The sequence below is a fragment of the Marmota monax genome, unplaced genomic scaffold (genome assembly GCF_021218885.2).
Source record: "Marmota monax isolate L192 unplaced genomic scaffold, Marmota_monax_Labrador192_F-V1.1 WCK01_AAM20220418_F8-fsc00347, whole genome shotgun sequence".
NCBI classification, from domain to species: Eukaryota; Metazoa; Chordata; class Mammalia; order Rodentia; family Sciuridae; genus Marmota; species Marmota monax.
Genome location: NW_026694678.1, coordinates 359,719 through 369,313, shown reverse-complemented (window position 1 = coordinate 369,313; position 9,595 = coordinate 359,719). Strand labels below are relative to the sequence as shown.

Sequence of the window (9,595 nt, the reverse complement as noted above, 5' to 3'; positions counted from 1 at the left end):
TGCATCTAAGGTTGGAATGGAGGACGGATATTATGTAAGTTTAATAGTGGGAAAAAGAAAATTTCCCTGTGGAGACAGTATAGATGGGTAGACTTCCGGTGTGGTCAATTGCCTTGCTATAAATGTCAGCAAGGGGTACTGTGTGAAAATGAATATATGCATGTGTACTGACAAATGCCTGCTGAGGACATACCCTTCTCCTAATAATTTCTCTGGCTACAGTCCCTTGTGCATTCTCAAAAGCTCCCATCCTCCTTGGTTACAGAAGTAACTTAGTGTTTACTTTTACTTCCATTAAGGGTCATTTTTCCCCCCCACTGTCTGTCTCTGGCAGGGGAAAGAATATTGGCAGATTTTCCTTCGTTACATTCCTAAATCCATCGAAAGTGTTGGGCAGGTATAGTTACCCAGGGCTTCCTCAGTATATTCATTCAGCAAACTGAGTCAACTGGGTCTACATTTTTTAAACTGTTTCCTCTTTCATTTTAGCCATAAGATGCCTTTAGAAGGGCTAAAATAGAGGAGATGCTGGGAATTAAATATCTTCAAAGAGCAGAAATCTTTAGGTTCCTTGCATAAGTAATGCTGGGTATAAATGGGCCCTCGATTTAGAGGAAGGAAGGCGGCTCACGTTGACCCTGATACTTCATTTGGTGAACACAAAAGTGAACTTGAAATTACACATGGGACAGAGAAGGCCATTAAAACCCCACATAAAAAAACCCATTCTATAATGAGACCTGGTGGACACAGGCAAATACATCGCTGCGCACAGACCAGCCAACCCAGAACACTCCCACACATTAAAGCTTTCTGGAACAAGAGTTTACGTAATTAAAAAAAAAAAAAAAAAAAAAAACCCTCCCATGGCAGAGTCTCTGCAGCAGAAACCCTGCAGGCCTTGCGGTAGAAGCTGTCTGGGTGAAGCGTGTTAGATTTCCTCCTAAAAGGAGCATTACTTGGGGAGGCATTGGGAGCTTATACCAGAGGACACATTAGAGAAGGATATAGCAATGTCTGAAGGAACTGCGGGGAAGCAGTTAGGAGCAGAGGCTCACTAATGTGCACATTTGTGGGGCAAGGGGTTTGGTTATCAGAGGCTTAGACCATGCTTAGAAGAACCGCAGGAACAGTCTTCTTAGAGAGCGTGGGGGAGGATGAGGGGATGGTCCCTCCAATGAGGTATGCCACATTGGCTCTTCTCTTCACCAGCCTTTTCAGAAAGGGTGGTAGGCACACCAGGGCCAGGAAGACACTAGCTTCCAGGAAGGTATTTTGAAGGCAATGGCTACTGTGCCTCCTCTGACAACCCTTTCTGTCCTGTAGCCAAGCTTGCCTCCTGGGTCTTGGCGGCAGCACAGCAACTGCAGTCTGCAGGGTGTGCACTGCAGCTTGCCCTCTGCAGGGCAGAGGAGCTTGTGACCCATTTCTGTAGAGCCAGAAGTGGTTCTGTTAATGCCTAGGTGGGGTGCAGTGCACTTGATCTTGGCCTGTCTGACTCCGGAACACTCCCTTAGGAGGGCAAATGAAGAACCTAAGATGAATAACTGCAGTGATAGGTACATAGTAGGTACTCAAATACTAGGGAGGAAATGAGGCAGGGAGCTGTGCCCATCCATGGTATCCTTCAATACTAGTTTATTTACTGGGCTAGACTGAGGAGGCTTTGGAGAGAAGAAGTCCTCAGTTAGCTTGAACTGACACTCTTTAGGCCTTGATTACTGCATCAGGAATCAAATCAAACTCCTGAGCATCCCTTATGGGCTTGGCCTTGCAAAAGCAGGCCTCTGCCATATGGGTGAGGGGAGGCAGCAGGCTTTCTGGGTAGGAAGGTCCACCTCTTAACCTCCTTTCCCTGCTCTTCCCTCAACTGCCCCTCCTCCAGTTTCTCCACCTGGAAATTAATGAGTTTTGGTTCTACCACCATCCGCAGTGGCTTGGCTGTTAATGCTGAGCTGGAGATGGGATGGGACTATGATAGGGGTCTCTAGGACCAGCTGAGGCTCGAGGGCTGTGATGGGGACCAAGGCCTGATTCAGGCAGCAGGTTCTTCAGGATGATGGAGGCTTAACCCTTTTCTGTTCTTGGATAGCATCTTTCAAAACACTCCTTAGAACCCCACCTGTACACATGCTAATTTTTCCTCCTGTTCAGGTTTTAAAAGGAATGCCTCCCTGCTGTACGTATGTCTCTCCTCTGCAGTTCTTGGATCAACCCTGAAACTGCAATAACAGCGCAGGGAGGGCATAAGATGCTCCTTGGAGCCCTGGCCAGGCTCTCAATCCTGATGCAGCTCCGGAACTGGCCAAGAGCTTATTCCTTCTTGTCTGCATAGCCCAATGACTTCCTTAAGCCTGTCGGGTGCTCACAGCTCTACAGCTTCCCCCTCCTTCCAAATGGTCATCCTCCCCCCACCCAAACCCTCAAGAAGAACAATATATCCATAGTCCAGTCCCTGAGGCAGTCTGCCAGTCTCCTGGATGCCAGATATATATAAAATTAGCATGTGTACAGGTGGGGTTCATATATATATATATATATATATATATATATATATATATATATATATATATATATATATGCCCAGAACAAAACCACAGCCACAGAGGAAGATGTCGATCCACATACAATGCATCCGAGCCGGGATAAAAATATGCACAGAAGGACTTGGCCACGCGCTTAAGGCGACTCTCCTCCCACCCCCCAGCCATATCTGCGTTTGCACAAATCTGTTTCTGTCACAGAATCACTTCGGTTTCCCTCCCTTAGTCTGTTTGCACCTCTAAGCCCCTGTCACAAGCTACACACCTCCCCACCCCAAGGGCTCCAGTGCGGGACAGCCTGCCGCAGGACCCAGCAACCCCTCCAGCCGTGCCGCGCCCGTAGCCGCAGCCGCAGCTCTGAGGTCTGCCGCGGACTCCTCGGCTTGGTGCCTTCTTCCTCGGCGGGCCCTTGCGGACCCATGGTGCTCAGCCAGCCCCATTCTTGGCATTCACCGCGTGCCTTAATTGTATGGACATTTAAATCAAGGTCCGCTGTGAACACGGAGAGAGAGGCCTTTCTCCTGAGGAAGGAAGGAAAGGTGAAAGAAAGGAAGGGGATGGGGAGAAGATGGAATGAGAAAACCAGGAAAGAGAAATAAAAAGCGGCGCGTGTGCGTGCGCACTGACAGCAGGGAGAGGGGTGGGGGTGGGGGAGCGCCGGGAGGACAGGACCACAGCATCCTCCCTACCGCAGCTCCCCCAATCACACAGACAATGAGATAACAGCGACGTCTTCCGAAGGCTCTTTGTTCTCCCGCATCCTTTCGTTTCCAGGCTTTTTCCTGCAAAGCGGAGGGGGTGGAGGGTTGGGGGTGTGGGTGGAAGTGGGAGACGGAGGGGTGCCTCCCCCGTGTTAATTACCCCGACTCCCCTCGCCCATCTCCTTGCGCCTCGATTCTCCTCGCCCTCTTCTGTGCGCCTCGCTTTCCCTGCAGCTCCAGACAATGAAAACACAACATCAACCCCACCTCGCCCCAGAGTAGCGAACCCTACCCACCCACTTCGTCCTCAGCTTTGCCCAGGAAACTAAGGTGGTGGGGGGGGGGGGGAGAAAGCGGAAGGTGAGGGCAAGGAAAGAAGAGAGTAGCAGGGGCCCAGCAGCGGCTGCCAGGCAGGGCGCGGGGCCACCGCCTTTACCTTGATCGCTGAGTCCAGGCACAGTTTGGCCGGGCGTGCCAGAGGGGCGAACTGCCACGGTCCGGGGTCGGGATCTGGGGAATCAGCCTTCCGGAACTCGCCTGCTGCAGTCCTCTCGCTCAGGTCCCAAGTGGTGGAGGGGAAAAAGGAAAAAAGGAAAAAAAAAAAAAAAAAAAAAACCATAAGAGCGAGGCCCATCTGGCCCCTCATCAGCTTTGTCAAGTCTTGCATACGCTAAAATGCTAATGACCTAGATAGCTCATGCAAAATGCAGCAGGGAGGGAGGGAGCGAGGGAGGTGGGAGGGAGGAAGAGAGTGGGGGGGAGGGGGAGACAAGGGAGGAGGGAGAGGGAGGAGGGGGAAGGGAGACGGAGAACGAGAACACCCCTACACTCTTCCCACCCCATCTCTGTCAATGGGCTTTACCGGGTAAAGGGTGGGCGTAGATTTAAAAGGTCACTCGTATATAATGTGGCAGGATCCTTGGGTCAAAAAAAGGGAGAGACAGAGGATGAGAGTCTCTAAAGCCAAAGGGACAATAAGACATCATTTTAAACCTTCTCCCTCCTTGTCCTCTACCAGCCCTCCACTGTTTACACACAAATCCAAGTCGCCACCTTATGCATGGACAAGGGCATGTCAATTTCTCCAAGCTCCTTTCTAGACACCCAGGCTCTCATTTCCCCCAAAATTCGTTTTGTGGACTAGAGTGGGAGACCTCTTGGGACCGCACCCAGCCCATTCACCTCCACCTCGCCCCACTATTCCATTACCCCTCCCGCAGCCTTCGGCGGCTTCTCTTTTTCTAAGTCTTCCTGTCCCCACTCCCCTTCCCGCATTTTGAGAAGGCGAGGAAGGCAACAGAAAAGTCGAGTTAAATTCCCCTGGATCTCCTTCGATTCAGCTATCCCTCCGGAGGCCGGGAACCCAACCCCTCCCTAACACTGACACTCAAAAAAACATCCCAAAAGTATCAATAAAATGCAATCCGACTACCCTCAGAGGTCCGCACGCCCGGCAGGCGCCCTCCGGCCGAGGAGATAACTAGTGTTCCAGAGCGCGTCCCTTCTCCGGAGCGCAAGGTGCTTTGTCCCGGCGTCCGCCCAAGGTCTTCATCTTTTTGTTCTCCTTTTTAAGAGCCTGGTTGCAGTCCGCAGCGTTTCAGCCAGCGCATCCAAAGGCAGTAGATCTACTGGAATAAAAGGGATCAAGATAATATACATGCAGATAAACGAGGGAGGGATGCAGAAAGCAAAGTAAGCCAGAATTTTTAGGGAGCGGCCGCCGGGCCGAGCCCGAATTGCTTCTTTCGCTAGGAAAGGGGCGGGCGGCGAGTAGGCGCTGGTGGTCGCTCCACCTGGCAGAAGGAAATGATAACCATGATAAGGGGCATCATGGTAATGATTGTGAGTATGATAAAAAAAAAAAATCAGAATCTCCTTTGGTGAACCAGAGCATGCGTGCAGGAGGGACTGCACTGCCGGCGGCGGCGGCCGGGGGGAAGGATGCGGGCGCGGGAGGCAAAGGTTGTGGAGGCAGCACCCTCAGATGAATAATAATAACGCGCAGCGAAGTTGCGCTGTAGCCTGGAAATCCAGCCCTGCGCGTGAACTCGCGTCGAGTGCGGATTGCAGCGGATGGGGGAGAAGGGGGAGGGGAGGATAGAGAGGAGGAGGGAGGGGGAGGGGTGAAGAGGAAGGCTGAGGGGGACAGAATTTGGAGCCTTTTAATTTATCCTTACCAAGCCCTGATCTCGTTCACAGTCTTCCTTGGGTGAGGTCGATGTCCTTTTTAAAAATTATTATTCCTTTAAAGGATTATTCAGCTAAGAGAAGCCACATCTGCTGACAGTTCCGAAAACAAGAGGATTAGGAGCCGGTCCACAGAGCCCGGCCCGCAGCCCCCCACCCCCTCTGCACCAGCACACGTCATTCTCACTGCTCCCGGGCACCTCCCTCTCCTCGGTGCTCCGAAGAGCAGTGCCAAGGAAAATGCGGATTTGGGGAAAGTGAGAAGTGGGAGCGCTCGGAAGAGCGGGAAAGCCAAGGCCGAGGTGGCGATTCGCACCCCCACACTCACCCACACTTCCGTTTATCCGTTTGGATCCCGGGAGAAGGGGGCGCTTTCGCCGCGCGCACACGCGCCGCATCTGCAGTGGTCGGTGCCCTCCGCTCCTTGACGCCACCCTGGTGGCCCCAGTCCGAGGCAGAGTCCTCTCGGCGGCCCGGGACGTCAAACCTACACCTACCTCCATCGCGTCCTCCCCTCTCCCAGTCCCCTTCCCCTTCCCTAGTTGCTGCGGTGGGTCCACTCCGGATCTCTCACGCCTCGGCAGATGGAAGGGGGGACCCAGGGCATCCGCACACCCTCTGCTCCTCTCCCCGGGCCTTAGGCGCGAGGCTGGGGTTCCGGCCGGCCGCGGTGCGGGCGAGGAGGGTGCGGGCGGTTGGGGGGGGGGGGCTGCGGCGGATGCGGTTGACATCACTGCCGAGAGCGCGCGGCTGCCGGGCCGCTGCGGCGACCCGAGCGCGGGTGCAGCCTCCCCCTAACCCCGCTCCGGGCCGGCGTCTAGGCAGGACAGCAGCTGGGGGTGGGGAGAAGAGTGGGGCGGGAGGGGGGAGGACCACAGTCCCATCCCTCCGCCCCCCCTGCAGTCAAGGTGAACGTGAAGGAGAGCGGGCGCGCGTGCCCGTGCCTCGGAATTCGTGCACGCGCCCCGCCCCTCCTGTCGCGTTTTTGCAGCCCGCGCCCGCTAGGGCCAGATGGACGTCCGAGATTAGAGAGGCACAAAAGTGCATCTCTATGTCGGGCCACTGGTTTCGCGGACGTGTGGACACACTTTGGGTAGCGCCTTTTGTTGTGACAGTTGTGCGGGTGTTGGTCCCCCCACCCCAGCATGGGGTTAGCTTGGTCTTAAAGAAGGACTCGGAATGAATCTGCCCCAAAGAGCAAAACCTAAAGTCCCCCCCCTCTAAATAAACACCCCCCTCTAAAAACAAAACAAAACAAAAAACACCAAAAAAAGCAGAAAACAAACCCCGGGCGCCTGCGATGACAGCTCCTAGGTCTTTGAGAAGGTCTGGGTGCCAGCGGAGTCGGCCCCAACCCAGGCGGCTTAGGCCCATTTAGGCTCACTATTCGCTCTCCCCACTCCGGCTTTTCTTCTTTGAAGACTTAAAAATAATCTTAAGTGTTTCTTGGGCAGCTCAGGATTCAGGACAGCGAGAGACGGGAGAACCAGCCCTGTCAGCTAAAAGCATTGGTCTCAACTCTCACAGGCCTCAAATCACACGCCATGCGTGGTCCTGCGGGGATTCAGTAGAGGTGCCTCTCAGGAAAGGGCCGAATGAATGGTGACCCCCGGGGTTGCCCTTGTTCTTTCAAGGCCATTTCGGCTCTTGTCAATTATTGGGTGTTTGTCCCAAGAGAAGAAGAATAGAAGCCAAAATCTCTCAGCTCTGGCTTTTTGCTTCAACAATGCACCACTAGAAGCTTAGAAAATAAACAGTTTTTGTTAATTTCAAAGAAGTGGAAGCTGGAGTGGGGGGGGGGGAAGAAGAGGGGAGGGGAGGGGGGTATGAAACATCTTTGCAGTGGAGTTTTAATTTAAGACGTTGGTAGCTAGTTGAAAAAAGCCATATCTGGGCTATGTTCCTGGGGAAGATTTTCATTCTTAGAACGTTCTCCTCCAACTAAAACACTTTTCAGGTGGAAAAACTCTACTGGTGGTAGCTTGGCTCAGGACTTCCACCATTTTGATAAGGGTTTTAGGATTATTTGTTTTTGTTTACCAAGCATTCCTTCCGCAGCTAGCTTCTGAACCCCTGCTACGTCGAGGGAGGGATGGGGCTGAGTTCCAGTTGGTCTGGACTGAAGGACAGTGGGACCTAAAGGGCTGCTGCCCTTTGCTGGGTTTTCTTAAAGGCCTGGTTTTGTTTAGCTTGAGGATGGTTTCCATGCAGTCCCTCCTGCGCGTTGCTGCATTGCAGGATATTTGCTCTCTCATCTTGCGGCGGGGGGGAGGGGAGCAGAGGGATGGTTTTGTAACAGGCTCACAGGCCTGAGTGGGAACGCCTTAAATGATGAGCCCTGGGTTAAAACTGAAAAGGTGGTGGTGGGGGGAACAGCTGATGCTGAATTAATAGTTAGAGCATACCCCTGGGGCTTTCTCCAACCAGGGGGTCAGGGGTCCTAGCCCCTCCCCCAGCCACAGATTTTATATCTGTTTTTCACCAGTCTGATCGTATGCTGGGACATTTGTGATGGCTTCTTAAAACCTAAACCCTTGGGCTTAAGAGCTGTCTATGCTCCTGATCATTCTCACCCCAAATACTAACACGTTAAGAAATTACATTGTAAAACCTCCCCAAATCCGATTGACTGGGCTGTTTGGGGCCCATATGGCTGGACAGCTGTACTGCTCGCTGAAAAGACACCACTGCCCCTCGGATGGGATAAAGCCGGGGTTCCCCAGAGAGCTCAGACATGACCTAAGTATTAGCTTAGCCTGGGGTGAAGGCTGAGTTAAATCTCTCTCTTCTTGGAGGTTAAAATAAAGACAACAATCAAAAGAAGTGCACTTTTGAATTCATTGTCAATTGCATGCCTCCTGCTGGTCCCACCAAAGGAAGGAAGGAAGACCTGAGAAATAAACTCTCCAGTTTACCACATGTATGACATTAGGCAAACTGAAGAGAAAGGGGATTGGAGAGAAATATATTATTTGCCAAGCGTACCATGTGTTGGTGACATTTGTGGTCCCCTGTTCAGAGAAGCAGGGTTCTGACCTCAGCCGATGGATGCCTTAGTGTTAACTATAAAAAACAGCCATCAGACTGCAATTTCCATGGTGAGAAGATGAAGCCGGGCTTAAAAAGGAGAGCCCATTACAAAATGCTGCTGGATTTAATTTTTAATATGATGGTGGCTCCTCTAACGCAGTCTTTCCTGTGTTTGCATTCAGGAGGAGTGGTTCATCCTGAGGCTGAAATCAAAATAACATTCTGCAGCACTTTTAAATGGGCTCCTTGTTTTTTTTTTTAAAGGTGTCCTGAAATAGAAAATTCTATCACCTTCCAGTTGCAGAATGCAAAACTTGGTTCCTACTGAAATACTGGAGCAGATAAGAACTGGGTCGTTCTTACTAATGTATCTGTGTATACACATAGTCCTTGTCCTCTTCAGGCCTTTACAATGTTTTTGAGATGGGGTTGGGGAGAGACGGCCCTCACAAATCAATGTAGGCAGTGAAATGAGGGGAAATACTAGTTAGATCTCCAAGCTAGCTCTCCTTTCAAAGTCAGGGAACACTGACTGTTTTGGAAAATTATTTCAATAGTGAAACTATCTCATTTGAAAGCTTGATATATATGCAGCAGATGCGGAAGTGTTCCTGTGTTCCCTGAATGTCAGATCAGGTCTTTGGAAATAACTGTAGATAGTTCCGCAGTTGCCGTGCTGTTCCAAAAAATGAACAAAACAATTTCAGAGGTGTTATCTGGATGACATAGCTAATGATGGAACCCAGGGACCATGTGATCCTCTCTTTTACTTATAAAAAAAGAGGAAAGCAAGGCCTGGAGTGATAGAAAAATTGCTTCTAGATGTCATGAGGACGGCTTAGAGCAAATTCAGAGGCAGATAAGAACAAAATCTGAGTCTTTTCACTTCTTGCTATATGTTTTTTTCTTATATCATATTTGAGCTTTAAAAGTTTTCTTATGATTTTGGCAAGCATAAGAAATAGCCTAGGGTTTAACTACAGTCTACAGAAATTAATAATATTTTCCAAAATATCTAGAAGAGTCCTAAGTTTCCCAACACATAGGAATGATAAATTTTGAGGACATGAAAATGCTATTCTCTCTGATTTGATCATTACATATTGTATATGTGCATCAAATTATTATACTTTG

The 9,595-nt window shown here is 50.9% G+C and overlaps 1 long non-coding RNA gene across 2 annotated transcripts; it reads right to left on the bottom strand.

Moving 5' to 3' along the window:
• Positions 1–2,996: 2,996 nt before the first annotated feature.
• On the bottom strand, positions 2,997–6,142 carry LOC131423357 (uncharacterized). Of its 2 annotated transcripts, XR_009224795.1 has the most exons (6): positions 5,760–6,142; positions 5,422–5,521; positions 4,677–4,872; positions 4,107–4,162; positions 3,681–3,798; positions 2,997–3,325 (listed from the first exon to the last, which is right to left on the bottom strand). It is a non-coding gene; the product is annotated as an uncharacterized LOC131423357 (long non-coding RNA). The 2 variants fall into 2 exon arrangements; XR_009224794.1 differs by having other exon boundaries at positions 2,998–3,325; positions 5,422–6,140.
• Positions 6,143–9,595: the final 3,453 nt, after the last annotated feature.